Source organism: Molothrus ater, chromosome 12, assembly GCF_012460135.2.
Source record: "Molothrus ater isolate BHLD 08-10-18 breed brown headed cowbird chromosome 12, BPBGC_Mater_1.1, whole genome shotgun sequence".
NCBI lineage: Eukaryota > Metazoa > Chordata > Aves > Passeriformes > Icteridae > Molothrus > Molothrus ater.
Genome location: NC_050489.2, coordinates 10470579 through 10492700, shown reverse-complemented (window position 1 = coordinate 10492700; position 22122 = coordinate 10470579). Strand labels below are relative to the sequence as shown.

At 37.2% G+C, this 22122-nt stretch overlaps 1 protein-coding gene across 1 annotated transcript in view; it reads right to left on the bottom strand.

Annotated features, from left to right (window-relative positions):
• Positions 1-22122, bottom strand: part of FTO (FTO alpha-ketoglutarate dependent dioxygenase) — a 223875-nt gene that overhangs the window by 185984 nt on the left and 15769 nt on the right. The gene's annotated exons all lie outside the window — the stretch shown is intronic.

The following is a 22122-nucleotide window of genomic DNA, read 5'->3' as shown; positions in this document are numbered from 1 at the left end:
CCAAGATATAAACAGAGAAGGATAAAAGTAGTTGTATTTAAATGGCAAAACCAGGTGCAATTACTTCTCTTGCTACCTTCAAATCTGGAAAATTAAATAAGTAAAACCAAAAAAAAAAAAAAAAAAGTAAAATTAGGGGGACTTCTCTGTTTACAAAACATTAATTCAGTTTAGACAGTTTTAGAGCTCATGAGCTCTTTTACTCCCAAGTTCTTTTTTAGGCATCAGTCCTTGTTACACTGATCAAAATTCATCTTGGCCTTATGTTCTTCAGACCTATGCCTACCTTATAACTACTCATTGATTTCTTGTTTCCTTCCATTTTCTTTTTTGCTTCAATTTGTCCAGCCAATGGGTAGAAAGCTCATCTTTAATCAAAGGGCTCAATAACCCACCTCATTAAAACAATAAGCCCCAATGTTGGGGGTACTCTAAAATACTTCCTGCAATAGTTTATGAAATAAAAGGAAAGCACAATCTACTGTAGCCCAAAGCCCCCACAGCCTGACAATATTTAAAATGCCATCCTCAAGACCTGCCATCCCAGAGACAGCCATAAATCCAGTTTGATGTTGGGAGTGCACAAAGAACCAGCTGCTGTAAAAACAGGTTTCCTCTGTCCCCTTGTTCTCTTAACTCCACTTTTACTTCTGCTTTAGACTGAGAGCTTCTCCACCAATATTTACTCAGTGTGATCACTAATAAATGGGTAGGACAAAAGCTTGATGTCTCTCCAAATTGTATTTTTCAGGTTTTTATTAGTCAAAATAGATTTTTTGTGGCCCTATACAATTAATTGTGTTAATGGTTAGCCAAGTGCAAGTGATGTGTGAAACATGCCACCAGAAATTTTGGCATGAAACAATCCTGATCCGTGATAGGTCCATTCACACTTATCTACTCACAGACTAACTCAACACTAACTCAATGTAAGTACAGCTTAACTACAGTGTAAAAATTATTATAGTGGAAGTTCTGACCTAGAAAATTAATAAACTCCTTCCTCTACTTCTTTTTTCTTTTAAATTGCAAGGATTGCTTTTTACAAACTTTGATTATTAACAAATTTCAACTTACTTGCAACTCAGACCATAAAACTGTATCTGCCATAATGCTTACATAAATATGTAACAGGACTCAAATTCTTATTTTGATTGCAATATTTTCAACTACATAAACACAAGAAACAACTCAATATTTTTATGTTGTAAGAGAAAGAACAGATGGAAATGAAATACTGGTTTTAAAAGAATATTAAGGGTATAATACAAGGGGAAAAAGTAAGTAAATAAAAAGGTATGACTAACACTTTCATAAAACCAAGTTCAGAACAAGGTGAAACCAGATCTTTGCTATTCTGGCACTACTATTTAAAAAAGGGAGAGAAAATATTTCATGTATTAACTAACTTGGCTTATAGCAAACACATAAACAAGGAAGGCTGAACTATGATGTATAACTGTGCATTCTATGACAATGAATTCCTTTTATTCAAATTTAAGCATTGAGAAAGTTGACAGAGGCTTAAAGTCAGGTGGAAGTGCAGGGGATTTTAAGGTTCACAGATCAGTCAAACTACAATCAGAGCAGGTGGCTCCCACTCATCTCCACACTCACAATGTGCTGAGCACCAATCCTTAACAAGCCTGAGAAGAGCAGCACTGACATTTCTGATCTAGTGCTGTAATTTCTTCATGTCCTCAGTTTTCTATGGGGACAGGTTGTTGGGATGTTGACATGAAGTCATTGGTGAAACCCAGCAGATTGTAACTTCAGATTAAGTTGGCAGAACATGACAAACTGATTTCCTGCATTTTGTAAAGCAATTACATTTCTCTATTACCAAAAGCTTGGCAGAATTTTATTTACATGAAATTGCTGAAAACATTAGACTGGCTTTACTATCTGTAGGATGAACCACATTAAACTGCAGGGAAAAAAATAAGATATTTTAACATGGACTCACATCAGTGGGAAGGAAAAAAAAAGGCAGGAAGAAGAGAGATTCTGACAATTTCTTTGTCAAGTATCAGGCTCTTGGCAAAAAGCACACAACATTAAAATGCACTCTTGTGTATAGGTAGTAGTAGTTCACATTTGATTGTCAGATCTGGCTAAGTGCTGCTCTTCAGCTTGATGTGCAGACTAATACACACAGCTGGGTGGTAGAACATGCTGCTCATCTCTTATGCAAGAAGCTGTCACACAGATGTCAAAAACATCAAGCTACTCACAAATACCTCCAAAAAGTGGGGAAAAAAAAAAAGAAAAACTGAGTATCTGGCTATACCAGCTGGCTGATGTGAAAGTCTAAGCAGTGTTACATAAGCATTGTTTATTGGTTCTCCAAACACATAATCCCTCAGTAAAAACTAAAAAAATGCCTTTACTTGAAGGTGTCAGGCTTCTTAAAAGGCATTTTTCTAGATCTGATTTCTAAATTATAAAAATTATCAACAGTGTAACAGTTTATTCAGGTATCAAGATTATGTTTTTCATGTTTTAAAAAACATTGTGATTTTTACACAGACATTAATGATGCCAATACATGAAAGACAATCTGATGTGCACCATCCTTGTCACCACACACTGCACTGCTTTAGAAACTTTGTTAAGTGCTCATCTTGGGCCATCAGAAAGGCAAAAACCTCTGCAAATACTTATTTTGTGGGCTGCTGTGAGTATTACTGGAGCTATTTTAAGAGACTCTGCAATGAAGATCAGAAACACAAATGCCCAGTTTTGGAGTGCACAATGAACATTCTGCAGACGTTAATCTCTGCGCTCATTAATTACTAATAAATGAGATTATTAATGAGATGGTTGTAAAATTCAGCAAGTGGAATATTAATAATTGGAACCTCTCAATCACTATACATGTAATTGTTTATTTTTCCTGGCAAGAGAAGTGGTGCCTTGTATGTCACAGAGCAAGGGAAGTTACAGAAGCCCAGCAAAGAGGTGACGGTGCAGAGAGGATGGTGTAGCACCTTTGGAACATCATCTCCACTCCCAGCCTGCAACAGCCCCTCTGCATCAACTCCTTTCATCAGAAGTTCTTAAAACATTGCCCATTTTTTCATCTTAAAAAGTTTGCTTACTATCTGCTGCAGTTTTTACACTTCTGAGACTACTTGTGACCAGAGCTAGTAAAACACTTGATTTTTATTTTGTTTTTAATGCAACCCAATTTTTTTGCAGAAATTTCAGGGAGAGATCATTAAAAAAAGAGCCACTCTTCAAAGCATAAGAAAGTATAATCTCCTTCTCCAACAGTTTTTCCCAATAGTCTCTTGTTTTCCAAAACTTACCAGGTTTAGAATGCCTGAGAATGCCTATTGTCAGGAAAGAAAGATCTGCATCACAGTTCAGATGAAAACCTTTGGTTTCTCAAAAATCTCTCCTTCCTATTACCTTTTTTACTCACATAAGAATGTCCATTAGAGCCTGTGTTTCTCTTTCATTCTTTTTTTTTATCAACTCTAGTAAAACATTGATTTCTTTCAAATCCTGCATGAAGCAAAGGGCCAGTGCTCTAAAAAGCTTAATAAACAATTTTATAAAGGAGGAAGATTAAACATATAGCAAAAATTTTGTGACACAGTACTAAGACCCCATCAAGAGAAAAGTCACCACTTTACAGGAACTTCTAAAACATTACCTCCTAACAGCCTTTCACATGTAGGGGTTTTTTATAAAAAATAAATTTGGGATAGTTTCTTAAGGAAGGAATGTGATTTTGAAGTTGACATTTGTTTAAACTACAAGGCTTTCCAAGTGTTAGCTATTAAAACTTCATAGCTACCAAGATCATTCACTAAAACAAGTTATGTCAGAAATGAACCTAGAGTAATAAAAAATACATCCTAAATGTACCATTGCAGCTTTTATTTCTCCATTATCACATATATTAGATTTCAGAGGGGTTTTTTTCTTCAAATTATTTCTGTAAACTCTACTCATCAAAAGATCTTAAGGGACTGGACAATTTTACAACACCATTTACTGACATGAAAATGTTATATTGCCAGTCTACTCTTCATTACATTCAAGACTTACCAAAAACCTTGTCTGTGCCACATTCCACAATACAGCCTCCCAAAAATACTGGTAGACATATGACCATCTTGTACCACACTCTGCATACTACAAGCTGCTCTCCTTGCCCCCCTAATATAAGTCAAAAACATTTTTATATTAAGGGCAAAAATATGTATGATTATTATTATTATTCTATACAAACCATTTTAAAAATATCTACAATGTTCTAACAATATTTCATGCCCCATATATTCACTTGCTAATTATACTACAATAAATTGTACTTGTTATTTAATATAACCACAGTGAATCCTGTTGTTCCACTGAACAAACAGGTCCAGCTACAGAAGTAACAAAATGCTTTTCAAGTGACCTGGGCATGAAAAAAATTACATAATGAACAATCCACTGCCATGCCAAGACCTCGGGTCTTACATCAGCATCTGTGAGTAGCTGTCACAAAGACTGCTTGATATTCTCTGCTACAAAGGTACTGTTTGGCTTTGCTTACTAATTTCAACCTCTCTTACCCTTTCTCATAAATCAACAGGCCCAGGTTTTGGTTCACACACACACAGACCAGTCATGCATATGCACAACACACTCCACTGATGTAACTGAACTGAGAGTTAATTTATGCATTGAAGCAGCTTAGCAATGTGTGAAAACACTGTTGGCCAGTATCCCCTCTTTCCCCATCTTGAAGTGTTAAGGGCCCCTTAATTGTTGTTTTAACCTACAGGAACATTGTTCCTTTGGCCAGTGGCTGTTAATGGAACAGAACTGGCAATTTCCTTACCTAGCTGAGTGTAGATTTGTCACACATGGATTAGCACTGTAAGTAATCATAATAAAAATATGAAGTAATAAATAGTTCAAACACAGACACTGGGCTGACAAAATGTCCCTAAGGCTCCTCTGTATAATTCTGAATAAACTTCTACTTCTTCTACCATCACTGCAAGCATCTTAATAACATCACCCACGTCTTGTTCCCTCCAGCAATTGTGCATCCTCTTGCAGCAGGTAGCAGTTAGTAAATGGGTCACCTCTATTTATTAGGGGAAAAGTAAGAACATTCAAACTTTGAAATTATCAAATTTTAACCAGATCTCCAGTTCTTAGTTTCTTCTTATGCATATGGACACAAAATCACACACGTACTTAAGAAAACACAACTAAGAAAGACTGTGTTTAGTTCAACATGGCTCTGAATCCTTATGAACAGATAAGGACACAGACAAGGAGGTATCTCTGCATGTCATTCATTGCATAGTTTCTAAAAGATAGCCAATAGATTCTGAGACCATATTTCTTAATGTAGCAATTCTTAACCAGCTCACCTCCAAAGAGTCAGGAGGTAGAAACCTTAGTGACTGCTACCAATAACTGATTCTGCATCATTCAGGAAAAACACCTCTACACACCCAGTCCCAAGAAATCAAGAGGGTTCGACCAGTTCTGAAATACGAAGCAACAGTACTTGACAGAAAAGATTCAATAAAGAATAAAGACAGATAAAACAAAAACTATAACAAGGGTTAATGTCACAGCAGTGATACATTTGGTGTTGCTGCTCATCTCATGTTCTAATGAGATGAAGATATCGATGGTTCCTAACTTCCATGGAAATCTATTACCAGGACACATGGCACTAGATCTCTGTAGCCTTAGGAGCTGCTCAAGAATTATGCTCAAGAATGGAAAATAATGCTGACATGGTGCTATTTATCCCTGAAGGCCTCAAGGAAACAGAATGAAACATTAAGAATTTCCACCTTATTTTGGGAAATACTGCATATCTGCAATGTGGAATTGTACGGACCTCACTGGGATTCAATATCTAATTAATGCAGCAAAGTAAGAGCAAACACACTGACCAATAACCACAGAACAGACAAGAACCTCCAGACTGAAATCCAAGGGCTGACAGCTTGAAATGCAGATTCAGAACCTTTGCAACAGGCTCATACCTTCTGTAGATATAGACAAAGAACTTTCCAACACAAACACTGGCAGGTCACACTGATACAATTTTTCAGAACTACCAGCAAAATCAAAGGTAAACTAAATTTGCTTGCAGCTTTTCATCATTTCCAGAAAATAACAAGCCTGGAAGGATTGCTGGTCTCTATATATATTGATAAGTAATGGTAGCAGCAACCAATGTTTAATAAGAACACTTTAAAAAGGGAAAAAATCCCTCCAAGTGTTAAAATATCACACAGAAAATAAAGCAGTCAAAAGTGAAGTAAAAAGGATATGAAAAAAATATAGATAATTCCTTAAATTCTTCAGGTTAGCATCAAATGCAGCTTCTAACTTGCCCTTGGTGACAGTGCAGAAGATAGTGTTAATGCAGAAAGAGCAGGTGTTAAGTGCAAATGCATGTGCCATGCAATGGGCTACAAGGAAGATCAATAAGGAGCTAGAGCATTAAATTTCACATACTGTAGCTGTCATGCCCATTACACAGTATTTGAACATCTTCACAGGCCATTACAAAATTGTTGATTCTTGGTATTTTTTACAGAACCAAATTATTTTCCAGAGTTTTATTAGCACAAATAAGCAGTATGGAAGTCTAAAAGCACTTACAAACTTGGTGAAATCTGAGGACCTTTACAGTCTTCAGACATCATATATGTACACATTTGCAGAATGCCTAACTGTATCTTCACTGCAGAATGAAAAGACAGGAAGATGGTTTAAAGCCTTACAGATAAAAGGAAATGTATTCCAGGAACACTTTTCTTTTCTGTTACTCACCAGGCACACAGATGATGCTTTTTAAAGGAGGCATCTACAAGATAATTCTTGAGATTTTGTACCACAATTAACAAAATCACTGTCAAAAATGCACCAAAGGAAGGGCAATGCCAGTTCCCTGGGCTCCTGCTGCAGAAGCAGCGCCAGACTTCTTACCTCATGCTTCTTGCCTCTGCTCTTCCATCTCTGTGCTTTGCCCTTTTCAAGGACATGATCAACTCAAATTTTCCTTCCAACATTTCTCACTAGAGGAGGCCTTGAGCAGAAGCTTTGTGGAATTCTTTCTCCTCTCCCCAAAACAATTTAAAGGTAACCATCACTGCTACCTGTAATCATGGTTACAATGAATTCACTATCAACATCTTTCCAAAGCAGCACAACAGAGAAGTCAGTTTTGAAGACACACAGGAGAACAATATTAATACAGTTGCACCACGTAACAATGTATTTTAAGGGATGTAAAAATTAGAGATCACATTGTGCACATCAATTTAACATAAAATTTGTATGAGTGTATTCAGTGAGGTGCAGTGCAATTTGTAACATTTTACACAACTGGACCAGAGAATCCTTGAGGCCCCCTTCCAACCTGGTATTTTATGATTCTAAGAGTCATAAAATCTTGTAATAAATGCACAGACATTGGTTTGTATTTATTACATACTAATTTCCCAACTTTGCATGCACTACACCATCAGTTAAATGATGGAAACACTCACTTAGAAAACCTAAATACTACAGTTGTTGACTCAACTTTCTAATAAGACAACTATTAATGAAAAACTGTTGGATTTAATTTTGACATATAAATTAAAGAAAGATAATGCTATATGGTTTGCTGAAAAAGGGTTTTTTTTCAACAAAAGTCATTTAAAGAAACACCTCATAGTGAACAATTCAGACTTGGTTAATTTTGAAGCTTGAAGGCTTTGCTTTGTTCACAGTCTCCAAAATAAGCCACATGGGGAACAGAAAGCTACCATCTAAATGTTAAGTTGTCAGGCAACAATTAGCAAAATTCAGGGTCTGAAATGCTGGACAAGTTCAGACCAGAAACAGGGAGCACAACTGAAAAGAAAGGATAATTAGGCATTGGAGGAGACACCTCTGTGAAACCAGAATTCTCCCTTGTGGGAAGTTTTTCTTATATCAAGTTTGGAAGTTTTTCTAAATGAGTGGTTCCCAAACTGTTTAGGCCATCAGACTACAAAGAATCATCCATATTTCTTTAAGAAGTTCTGCACATACAGTCTAACCAAATGAACTGGAGGCAGCAGAGCCACACTGACTGAAAGGTAGATGCATCCCATTCCTCAGTTTGGTTTTGATTCATCACTGTGCCAGTCACCAGTGGTCAGTGAACCAGGAGACCTTGGTGTTAGAGATTCTCTGCTGGCTCAGAATCCAAAAAACAGGAGTTAGTTGGGATCTGTATTTCACAGTACTGAGAACATTTACAGAACTATCATAAGGGTAAAGAACCACAGGTAAAAGAAAGGCTACTCAGATTTTATTCTTAAGCTATTTTTGCACAATGTAAATAATGTTAGGGTATACTAAGAGATAAAACACAAGAGAACATTGATATGCTGTGAAAGAAGGAAATCTCTGTTAAGACATTTTCTTTGTGCCAAATCCAGGCAAATTTCATAATGCAAATCAACATTTTGCTTAAGAATACATTTGTTGAACAAACTTAAGAACTCCAACATTTTCCAATAATGCTGTTTTAATAAAGCTATTCTGACTTATGAAAAGGCTAATACTTAATTTTCAGTTTTCATTTCTATTATTTGCATATACAGACCTTATTTCTCATTAACTTTTCCCCTCACTTACAATGTTCAGGTATAATTTTGCAGAGCAGGACTACTCAACTTAAAATGGAAGTGCATGAAAATTATTTCTTTAGTCTTCCTTGTACATTTGTTCAGGGAAAACTCTTGTCTGTCCTTTCTTCCCATACACTTACATTCCCAACTGGTCTGGTATTCTGAATAGTCCTGCTGCTACCTCTGCTTGTATTATGGGGATGTGAAATAGTGGAGTAATAACAAATCTTTCAAAACTCATCTCTTCCCTTTTCCATGCTACTCTCAAATACAGGCTGGACTTCTGATGGTGAAAAAGAGAGGCTGGCACATAGAGGACCATTCCAGATTTCAACCATTTCAACTCTCCCTTGCCCTACTTGCTCCCTTCTGCTGACAAAATATCCTAGACCTACATTACTGCATGTTTCTTCTGCCAAATTTAATAAATAAACAATTCCTACCAAGAGTAGTAACTCACTCTAGAATGGCTTGGATTGGTTGTCTAAACAAAGGAAGAAGAGGGGCAGCCACACTGATCCACAGCATACTAAAGCTGTAACAGGCTGTTAGGAAAATGCAGACATGTTTAATGAACTGTGTGGTGACAATCAAAACTGAATCCATGAAATGACCCAGTAAAGAAAAAGCAGCAAATAACTTCTGATTGTATTTTTAAGTAAATATCTGTATATGATATTGTAATGATGAGGACATTATCAAAAAAAGCCCACAGTAAATAAGTACAAGTGACAAGGAACAGTGACAGGAACAGTGAGAAAACATAACAATTTTTCATATAAAGAGATACAAGCACAGAAAAAATAATCCTAATGTGGAAGCAGAACTTGACAAAGAGAAGGATTGTTCTGAACAATAATAATTTTAAAGGCACACAGGAAAGTCTCCATCCAACTGAAAATAGTGCAGACACGTTAACATCTAAACTCTCTTGTTTCGTTAGAGGATATGTCCAAGACCACAATAAATAAATTTCACTTCCTTCAGAATGCCTACAAGGACTGGAGTCAACCAGTTTATAATTTGATACAGTGGTTTTGTATGTTGGAGTACTCTCAACCTGAAACTCAAAAATCTAGGCCACCCTTTCTGACACGTAGCCTGCACGTCTGTGTAAAACCATCTGAGTGACAGCAGCTCAGCTGCATTAATAAGGGAGGCTGAGGGCAAGGAATTGACATTAAAAGAAAGCTGCCAGACCCACCTTTGTTCTTATTTGCTGGCTTAACATGCTGTATTACTTCCCCCTCTACAATGGAAGTGCTTCAGCATAACTAGAATTCAAAATGGGCTGAATGAAAAAAATAAAGAACAATGTAGGATTTAAAAAAATATTCAAAGGGAGGATTTTAAAACTAAATAACAGACAACTGCAAGAGCTTATGACCCACATTTGGAACTACACATGCTGCAATTCCCAATTAAACTAGTGACAAAGGCTTGATAGTCTCCATGCAGAGCTGAACTTCCATGTGAAATATGCCTCAAACCACTGCTAGTTGAGCTAATTCGTTATATAAGAATTCCACTAAATTTTCACTTAGGAGTTTAGCTGAATAAAGACTACAGTTACTTAATTTTGGGAACCCTTAACTTTATCAGGCCCTCCATTTGGAAAGAACCATGATGAGTTCCTGAACCATTTATTCAGGAACCTTTTCTCTTTATTTTCATCACAAGTTACCATTCATCACAAGCAAAACCATTTCCAGCTGGAAAGTGCAAAAAAACCCCAAGTACTGTTTAACTCAGAATCCCTACCTTTATTTTCATACCAAGCAGACGAACTTTGAGCATCACAGCAGCACAGAGATCACCTTTAACATGCACACGAGAACTGTTTCTCCAGAACTAAGTACAGTGATCTGTACCAAACCTCATAAAGCACTAGAACAGGCTCCTGAAGCCAGCCTTTGGTAACAGATACTGTACTCTAATTTCTGTAGCTCCTCATTCCATTTCTCTTTTTTTGTTCTTTAAGTTGACAAGTGTTCTGTGCTTAAAAGTTTTCAACAGCCTATTACAAACAGACTCGAATTTGTTTGCATTACACCACGGGGATTAAAAAGGAGTTAATATATATCTATTCAGAACTATTGTGCAGAAAATAGCTGTGTTGTACAGGGCTTAGGCTGTGACCCGCTTAACTTTATTCATAGAATGCACAATCCATCACGTACGAAAACACAGAGGAAAATGCGAGGTGTTGGTAAGTACCGCTGTTAGCGAGAATTTCTGCTAATTATTACACCAAATAAGCATAGTCAACAGGCCAGAGCTGTGAGAGGGCATGTCGCAGGGCATTCAATGGCTGCCTGGGCCGGAGATGAATACATTGAGTACATTAAATACATTAAATACATTAAATCCATTTCCCCGAGCCCTTCGCCGATAAAGCAATTCCCCGACCTCGGCCAGCGGAGCGGGCACGGCCGGTGCTGCAGCGCCACCCAGCGGCGGCAGCGCGCACGGCCCAGAGCGGGCGCGGGCCGGCAGGGACAGGAGCGCCCCTCTGCGCCAGGGACGTGCACACACTGACAGCGGCGTCCGGGGTCACGCTCTTCTTCCTTCTTACCTCTAACACACGCGCCCTTAGCTTTACACGCGGTTTCATTACAGCCTGCTCCTACTGTCCGAGATATGCTGTCCAGTGTATCTTAAAGCCTGTACTGTGCACTGGAAGCTTGGGATGGTTCTTGTCATTGATTTCAGGAAAATATTGTGTATTTGGGTGCACAGCCCAAAGCTGGTCCGCGCACCGCGGGACAGGAGCGCCCCTCTGTGCCAGGCAAAACCCGACAGCGGGGTCAAGGGACACACGCTCCTCTTGCTTTATACCTCCAACACACGCAGCCTTAGCTTTACACACAGTTTTATTACAACCCGCTCGTACAGTCCAAGCCAGTGTATCTTAAAGCCTGTACTATGCACTGGAAGCTTGGGATGGTTCTTGTCATTGATTTCAGGAAAATATTGTGTACTTGGGTACACGGCCCAAAGCCCGCCCGGCCCTGGTCCGGGACAGGAGCGCCCCTCTGTGCCAGGGAAACCCACGCACAGGGGGTCATGGGCAGAGACTCTTTTTCCTTTATACCTCCAACACACGGGCCCTTTGCTGGTAACGCTTTACACACAGTTTTATTACAGCCCACTCGTACTCTCCAAGCCAGTGTATCTTAAAGCCAATACCACGCACTGGAAGCCTTGGACACTTTTTGTCATAAATACCAGGAAAAAATTTCATCAATTAAAAATTTTTTATATCCCTCTCTGTTTTCAATGGACTCTTATCACTCCTATTTCTATCTGGAGTGCTTTCATAGCTTAATAAAGTGTACTAGAGCCTGCAAAGTTGCACATCCTTCCTTTCCTTGCTTGCATGTTGACGCTATGTATGCTCCTGCCGTAATATTTATTGTCATTACAATGGAGTTACGGCCATCCCCCATTTCTGTCACCCTGATTCTATTCTGCTGATCAGTGTTGCAGCTCAATGTTGAAGTTTATGCAAACAAATTAAACTTTGCAGCACAACCTCACTCATGAAAAGCCATGAAAAGGTTAAAGTACATTTCATGATGAATATAAATTAATGTGTGAATACCAGCACAACTGTCTGCCAAGTAGAATGTTACATGCTTAGATCAAGTTAAAAGCGTAGATTGCAAAAAAGGATGCCAGTACAATCCCTGCCATTAGTCTCTACATTCACAACATTTTAAAGGGAAAAGGCAAGAAGAAGTCTATGTTCTCTAGCCATTTACCACATGGACAGCATTTATTTATGGACACTCTATATATATTGATGAATAAGTTAAAAATGCTGCATCTGAACCCCACATCTATCATCATGAAATGAATAGCAATATATTAATACTTTATAGTACTAATTTCAGCAGAAAATCACCCTCAACCAAGCTGCTTCCTATTACTGGCATTAAATTGCCATGACTCAATCTCATGACTCCCAATTTCATGTGCTTCATTAAACGAAGCAAAAATAATGTATTTTAGTGTATGTAGAACTGCATATTACAAAACAAGGAGAAAAAAAAATCAAAAATCCACACCAGACAGACTGACTGTTACAGGAGGACCCCAAATGTCTGTTCTGATTGAAATATAACTTGTATCACAAGGTGCTTAGAGGTTGCTTTAAAAATAATTTCTCCTCATTCTGAAGCCACAAGAAGTGTGAGGGGTGAGAATGAAGAGAAGGAATAACAGCTTTTAAACCACCGCTCATGAAAATATTATTCAGGCTGCAACAGACTGACATTTGAAGAGTTTGTCTAATTTAATTTCCCCACCCAAACTCAGCGAAATGGAAATATAAAACTTTAGCAAAGTTTTGTATGTTCTCAAGTCCTGACCATTATATGGTCTAGACCTTGGGGGTTATATGATGAACACAGAATCTTATCCAGCTATGTATCTGCATCAGAAAACCCTGAATTATGTGTGATGAAAGAAGTTTCTGAAGCTAGAATTCTCATTTTGATGGTTAGATTAGGACAATATGACCACATGGGCTTACTTCCGTTGTATTAGGCATACAGTTATGATGTGACTGCATAAATACTGCTAAAAAGCCCTTAGAAACCCAAATTTCATACTAAAAACCCCTAGAAATCCAAATGGGAGAAGCTCCACTCAGTGAATGGTCAGCACACTGTAAGTTTGGAAACCTTTACTGTAAATACACTTTAAGTATTTGAATCTATACTCTACTTTAGGACTTGAACAGCTGCCACAAGAATCAACCTTGTCCCTGCTTTAAATATGACATTAAAAAAGAAAGATAAATTTGTTCCTTATGTGTCATACAGAATTCTGCTCATGGCTTCTCAAATAGCTCTTCCAGCTTCAAAGAAACTGCTTGTACTTTCTGGAGCACTTTCACTGCTCTGACACCTTGGAAAGCTCAAACGAGCAGAAGGGAGGGAAGATGTGCTGATACAAAGCAATGAAAAATGCTGAGGAAGTGTAGAGACCACAACACAAAGAAGGCAGCATTAACAGCAAAAACCAAGTTTACCAAAGCAATGAACAAAAAAGTCCAAAGTCTGATGGTCACTGAAGCATTATTGTTCAAGCTTTTAAGAGCCTGTTGTTTTATGGTTTTTACAAAAAAAAAAAAAAAAAAAAAAAACAAAAAACTTCCTTGTTTCTAACACAGAGGCCATGTTAGAAAGAAAAAGGATTTAAACTAGAATAACTCCTGATCAGTATGTTAGAAGTTTTAATCCAAAAAATATCCCAGACTAGGGATCAGCAGCAGAACACACCTTGAAACACACACATAGATCATCTACTTCAAAATAGGTGCTGTTTCTTAAGGATCCTGAGATGTGCTGCCCTCTGAAAGCCAGGGTCACGCTGGCTTTCTAGATTCCAGATCCAATCTGAAATTGAAATGCTGCATAATTTCCAATTCTGGATATTCAAGAAACAAACAAGGAATATGGTTGAAGTTTTAGACAGTGAAATGAGCCCAGTTGGGTTTATCTTCAGTACAGTCCCCACTCAAAACATCTCAGCTCACATCCACTGGCACCAAGTCATCAACATTCTAGCTCTGTAGCCACATCAATTTTACAGCCACAGAGGAATGCTCCTCAGAACAGCTATCACCTGCAAAAGCTTTTCCCCCAAAGAAAAACTCCTCCAAGAAGAGAACACATCACATTAAATTTCTGTCACATTCCTTTTGCAAAGCATATCGTTCACATATTTACAGGAATATAACATTTTTCCCTTTTGCAATATACCAGCCCTCTCCTCCATAGGATTAAGATTATTTCCTTAAAAGCTATAAAAATGTATTTGCCCTTATAGCTGAAGAAATGTTTGACCAAAGCTCAAATGGTCATATGCCTTAGATATTCCAGATATTCACAGTTATTCATATTCTCAAATGATGCAGATTACTCATGGACATTGACTGGATACCCACACTGAAGCCACTGCTAAGAAAGGAACTCCCAAGCATCTTTTCAAAGTTTCCCTTATCCACTTCCAAAGAATTATCTTTGCTGTAAAATATTGAAACAAAACAAAAACCAACCTTACCGATGATTTAAAGCAGCAAATTCTAGAATTGTGTTTTATGTTCTCTTTTGCTTCTCTTTTGTGATAAGAAGATGAATATATGAAAAAGTGGCTTGATACCACTCAATTTTAGTTCATTTTCAATATTAATTTCAATTACATGACTTGATAGATCATTAAATGCAAGCAGGCTCATCATGGTAACACAAGATTCATATAGTATTTTAAAAAATTCAATTTATTACCACCATTGTTTTACTTCTTTCCTACAAGTGAAAGGTTTTTGAATTGCATTTAGAAGGATTAAAAACCTCTAACAAAATTCATATGTTCCTTGGTATAAAAATTGTTATCCTATGCTTCTGATAAAGTAATTTCCTTTTAAAATTATGTGTGAATCAAGCATTACCTATTTTAACAAGTCCAGTGCAAGGAATACCAACTGCTCTACAATCATATTTGCAAGTTCCCTCAAAAAACAAAACAAGGACACATAAACAAATATCCTGCACTTCAAGAACTCCAGAATCAATAAAATGGATTTACTCCTGTGCAACTGCTCAGCAGTGGAGAGGGCAGGAGGACTCCTTGCTTTCATCAACCCCTTCAGGCACAGCCACAGTACAACATTCTTTAGGACACAGCTCTCCAGACAGCTCCTGTGTTGGAAAATTCAATGGCAAACTGAGGTAAGGCAAAGTAGAGTGAATCTGTGCTTTTGTTAACAGGTTAAAATCTACTTTGGTTAATATTAACCATTTAGTTACTATTCAATTATCAATTCTTATTTCTGAACTCAGTAATTGTTTTTGCATTATGGCAGGTATGGAGTGATATTGGCACCTGGAGACTACACCAATAAAGTCTTGAAAATTTTCCTGTATGACAGTAGATCATATATCTGTCTTACAGAGAAACACTGCTAGTTATTAATAAAAAGTTGTCCTATAGAAAGGTGTACTATATCACACTGGGGTTTACCCACCTTACTGCAGAGACAGTCTCTTTTCTGCTGTCAAAATGCTTTTGCTATATGTAAATATTTAATGCTGTTACCATCATTCACTCAGTGCTCATATTGTCTGCTCAAGCATCTATTACTGTCTGCTAGATACACTTCAGGATAACACTTATTCATGACTGCTGCTCAGCCACATGCAGGCCCCACTTCTCAAAGATTCTTCAAAGTTCCATGATTTATTAAACACAACACAAAGGCCTGTATCGTTTGCAGGATTTTACTTGTGCAGGTGTAAGCACCAAATGCACCCAAAATGCTGCAGCAGTTTATACTACACCAAGGCTGAACTTTTATCCAGGGTTCTGTAAGCAATTGAAATCACAGAAAGAAAAAAAAAATTCGACATTTCCTGAACTCTCAGGTGAGAAGTACAGATCTCAGCAGAAGGATACTGAGTGCATTGTATTAATTAAATTCTCTGAAAGGAAACACACATCAGTGGCCAGTTTCACACCTAGCTGTAGTTGCATGAAACACAATATTTTTTGTATTTACCTAAATTCATAGCCCTTCATGTAATATAGATATATATATATATATATATAACTTATGTGATAGATAAGATTTCATCACCAATATTAACCCTTGATATACCTTCCATTAAAGCATTAAAGAAATCAGCTTTCTAAGTTACAGAAGTCCTGTTGAGATAGACAAGAAGAATCATCATAGTCCTCGATAAGGACAGTCTCTCTAGCAGTTGTTTTGTTTCAAATCTCAGTTTTAGTTTAGCCAAAATATTTTTAAATTTGATTTTAGTTTGTTTATTTTGTTAGGAGGCAGTAAGCATCACAAACAGGCCATCCTAAAAAGTACAAGTCTGCACAATTATTCCTTCTAACCCAGTGCACTCTGACACTTTATGTGACAAGATCTAACTGTTCATCAGTGAGACTAAAAGGAAATGAAAATCTTGAATTCAAAAGATCTGCCTTTCAGTTAACATCCTTAATGTAAATTAGGGTTAAATGTGAATAAAATTAATATTTAATCACTTCAAAAACTTCTATTCCTTTCTTCTCTTTCAACACTAAAATTAAATTATAAAATAATGTAAAACAAGTGTAAATTTAAAAGAATCATTTTGAAGATTTGCATTAATAGTTCAAGACCTATTGACACGGATGAAAAGAAGGGGAATCCCAACATTGTGTTGCTTTAAAGCACAGTGTGATTCTATTCCTTGCCAAGAGACAGCAGGAGCCCAGGCACAGGGGAGTGCTGTGGAAGGGCAGAAGGGAGGATTGGGATGGAGAGGCATTGCAGGAGCAGCACACCAAGGAGGACCTCTGCCAAAAAGCCAAGTGCAGCTACAGGAGTGGGGAGTGCTGGGGAGAAGGAGAGGAAACCCAGTGTTTGTTTGAACTGAGGGCCTCAGTAGAGGCTTCACATATCACCACGAACAAAAAGTTCCTTTCACACAGGGGCACAATCCAATATTTAGTTATGATCCAGCTTGATACACAGAAACAATCCAAAATCAGGGGAAAAAAAGCTTCTGACATCAGCACAATACCTCTTCAAAGTATTGCAGCTCTTAGGCAGTCCAACCTGCAGCCCTCCCAAACTTTCATTCACAAGGTGAATCCTATGGGCCATACGGTTTTTCATAGTGGTTACTGTTGCACAGTCTATATATACAGTTAAAAAAAAGATATAAAAGCTCGCACTTTGATAGTCTGTGTCTCCATGAAAGATAATTTGGCTGTAATGAACCAAAGAGGCCCATTCCACCACATCTCTATGCAACTTTCAACTAAACTCAGGTTAGAAGTTGTTTCCACAAAAAGTAATGAAATTCAAAAACCCTGATGTGTTTCCTATTCCTTTATTGAACATAACTGAAGCACTTTGTCACTTGCAAACAATACACATAAATGAAAGATGAAAGTGAGATTGATGGGAAGCACCAGTCACACAGGGTAAGGATTTGAATGCTGAAAACCCAAATCCAAGAACCTCTTTCAAATCAGCTTTTGACTACTCTGAGTTGACAACTTTACCTTCGTTGCTTATACCCTAAAACTTCCCCAGGTACCTGCTAAACTTCTTTTGACTAGAATGCTCTTAAAGTTTTACCCAATCTCAAAAAGAAATTCAGCTTCTATGAGAAAGTCCATGTTTCATAAAATTGGTTATATAAGTCACTCAGTGAATTCTAATATTAACACCATTCAACAAAAATGCAGCAGATCATTTTTAAAGCATACCACTAATGGACATCACTGCTCAATCTCATGAACATAAGGCAACTTTGCCATCTAAAGGGAGAACTCAGACCCAGTTGGGTATTATGGTTAACTGTTCCAAATACAGACAAGTTCTCCCTGGAACAAGCAAAAGTGGTCATTTCATTTCTGTCCCACTCAAGTCAAAGATATGAGAGAGAAATTTTTTTAGCAGACAGCACCAAAATAAGAGGAAATTGAGTATTTTTCTCTGTACAAAGAATCCACCACTCTGCCAAAATTATAAAGACTTATTAAACTTGAGCATCACATTGCTGCTACTCTGTTAAATCCTTTTTCCTAGCTATTTAACTTCTCCTAGTTGAACTTTAAATAAAAGAAAATGGTCTTATTTCCCGTTCAAATAATGTTTTCTCACTCCTTTCTGCAATAGTTTTCTTTACATGGACTTTGTTGACTGTACTCTACCACACAACATTTTAAAACCCGAATCCCAGTCAGGGCTACTCTCATTAAAAATGTGACCTTTCACCTCCAATGAAGCACTGCTAACATAAATTACATTTTGTTGTAGCCCAAAGGTGATAGAGATGAGAGCAGGATAAACAAGGTATAATACAAAAGCCAGTTGGGTCAGCCTTTCATTACAGCCCTTTCCAAAGCTATTAATCTCCCTTGTAGTCAGTAGGCTGCAATACCTACTTCTAACCTACACTGTACTCAAAAGTAGCCATAAGGACAGGTCATGCAAGATGCAAATAATTCTTGGTCCTCATAAAACCACTTCAGGTGGTATTAGGAGAATATCCTGGTATGTTACTTTGAATGTCACTAATCAGAGGAAATTCAACAATATCTGGCCAAAGTATACCACACAAAACAGATATAAATTAATAATGTTGAATTTAAAGCAGCTATAAAATAGTTCTTTAGATTTTGAAATGTGAAGAGAAAATGCTATTCATCAAGTTCAGCTTAATTTGTGTTTCAAGTCAGGGTCCACCTTAAAAATAACAGAAAAAAAAAGAAAAGTAGGCATTACTATATTTCAAAGAATGTGGCACAAGCCAAGTACAAGCCAGGCCTTAAGAAATACCATGACAGATTTTAGTAGTAGGCAACAATAACTTTGTCTACCTGGATCCTTCTTTTGGTACTTCATGGCCAATTACAGTAAAATTTGCTCAACAGGATACACACATAAGAAAATTCCTGTCACAGAGCAGATGCAAATTTAATTACTTTAAGTTAAACCTTCCATCTTGTCTAGAGGTCCTTCAAAAATGCAACTGTAAACAAGCACTACATTGCAATCAGGTGTCAAGGGCTTATTTGATCTCTTACAAAATATGTCACAAATCACTGGCAGAAAGTGGGTCGAGAGGGAGAACAAAGGAAAAAACTGTCAATGGACTAGGTAGCTCATGTGAGCGTGCCTATTAGTGCACTGGATCTTTCTGCTCCTGTCTAATGCTGTCCATATAAAACCTTCTTAGTTTGACAGTGTTCTGTTATCCTGCATTTGATGTAATTTTTCTGTAGTAAGCAAAAAAGAAAAAAAAAATCTGTGAAAAGAACTGATAGAGTAACCAGAGAAAACATTGAAGATATCAAAATTATTTATTCTGCTAAGATATCAATTTTGTGCTATTCTTCATGTGGGATATGTTACAGAACTTCTAGAAAGCTCTGCATTTTTGAGAAAATAATCACATAAAAGCTGGAAGTAAATTACTTTACATTGCAATAGGAGTACAGATGGCCCCAAATAAGTAAGACATAAGACATTCTTTTAAGGAAGAAAGTCACAGCTTTGTACAACTGGACAGAAGAAAAGCATGTGTATGCTATGCACACATTTTACCTTCTCTAAAACACCAAGTATTTTTGGGGAATTGGAGTTAAAATCCCAGGCAGCTCTCTGCAGTCCTCTGGTGGCCCTGAAATGCTGGCAGGTCACGGCTCATGAATCCCTGCTCTACAATGTAGCTCAGAATGGAGAGTGTTTAAAGGGCAAAGTATTGGTAATGTTTAGGAATTTATGGATACACAGCTATGAGGACATAAGCCTTAAGGCAGGAAGACTTGGTAGGTATTTTATTTAGTAGGAGAACCCCTCAGATGTGCATAAATGCAAAGACTGTTTTCTGCACACACTCAGCTTAAACCATTTACCACAAGAGTTAAAACTATAATTAAAGGATCCATTAAAATTCACAAGTGAATATGCCAGCATCTCTCAGATTTCCTCTGAGATCTGTGGAGTTGAACAGCAGGTGACCTGTGTCACTTCAGCAAGCAGCAAAGACTCACTGGTCTGCACAGCCCAGCTTGTCTGCTCTAAAGAACATTTTGGGGGTGTGGGGGCAACTAACCCAAAATACATTGGGCTACAACAGCCATGGGTATAGCCCCTGTAAGATCACCCAGAGCCACTAGGCAAGGTCAGTCCAGCTTTAGGACACATAAGCCTTGTCTTTTATACTCTTACAAGTTGGTCTAATACATTATTGCCTTTACCAATCAAATTTGTCTCAACACAGCAAGGAAAATACCAGAATTTAAATACTGCTGTCAGAACTCAAAATTCATATTCTCTGACTCAGACAGTACAACTTCTACATAACATGTACTGGAGATTTTGCTTAAGTGCCTATTTATTCAGAAAAAAAAATGGAGAAACCCCTCAATTACGGCTGTTTCATTTCACAGCGCTTTTTCATGAAACCAAAGTATATCCTTATTACCTGTAATACATCAACTTTTTCAAAAATAGTATCTTGAAGAGTCAGTTTAGAGAAGCCCTACTAAGTCTGACAAGTTGGGCCAAGGAGTTCCTCTTTCACACAATCAAAATTACTCAAAACAGAGGCAGGGGGGGAATATTTTCCTCTTAGACTTACAAAATCAAACCTTTCTACATTGTTCTAAGCCAAAAAATCAGATAAAGAGCAAGAGCAGCTAGGAAGCTGCCTGCATTGGACAAGGCCTGACTTTGCTTACTATACAGGCTGCTATTTTTGCTATTTAGTCAGAGCTGCAGGTCATATTTATCAGATTGGTGAACTCAGTTAATTCTGTTTAATACATGTGTCTCACATACACTTCCTTGCTACTGAGCAAAGAAACCAAATTGTTAGTTTTCCAACCCAGTTCTCCTTATTAGCAGAATACCCCCCATCAAGAATGAACTTGAACAGCTGACACTCTCACTTATTTTAATAAGAAAAATTTCCTCCTGGTTCAAATCCCGCCCCCCCAAAAACGAGTTTTATGTCTAAACTACTTTATTTATACATTAGATAACAGACTAGTTGCAATCACTTTGCTTAGAATTGACTTTTTTTAAAACCCCCAGATGACTCTAACATTGCATTTAGGAACAAAAATGATCTATAGATCTATTTATCACATTCCAATAAAATTTAAATAGTGCAACACATTATTCATTTATCCATATTATAAACTGTTGTGTACATTAAGTGGATAATATTATTAACACTAATGTTTCTGTAGGCTATTCATTAAATAAATGGTAGACACAGTAATTCCATCTATTACACATGGAGCTCAATAACAGCTGTAAATGAGAAAATTGCAATAGACATACTGAGTAATAATCAGAACTAAAACGACAACTGTAACAATATATCCATTGTGTAAATGTCCTGATTATAGAAACACAGACTAATCTGTAATTTTTCATCACTGATAAACACTGGTAACCAGCCAGAATTTAAATTATATTTTATCCAGTTACTGAAACACAAAGTCTACTTGATTTATTAATTTAATAAGATTCAAGCATTTTGTTTACTATGATACAAAAATATGTGCAGCATGACATCAAATCACCATACCTGCCTAAAAACTACAGCTAGCAAAATGCACTATACCTTTCCACGTGTGTAGATACAAACATGACATACAGAGTTGTGCCAGCATAATGTCATAAAGCTATACTGCCTTGTCAGTAAAAGTTCTCTAAGGCTTCTTGTTAATATTTACAGGCACCACATAATCCCAGTTTAGAGCCTACAAGAGCAACAGATCATGTCAGAAAAGAGACTGAAGTAACTTTCTAGTTTGAGAGCTTTGGTGGTCCTAGTTAAAAATCTTAAATTCTTACTACTGTTCATGGAATAATGCCTAGAAATTATCTATAGAAGCACAAAAGAACCATGTGGCATGCTACAAACACAATTGACTAACACTGTAA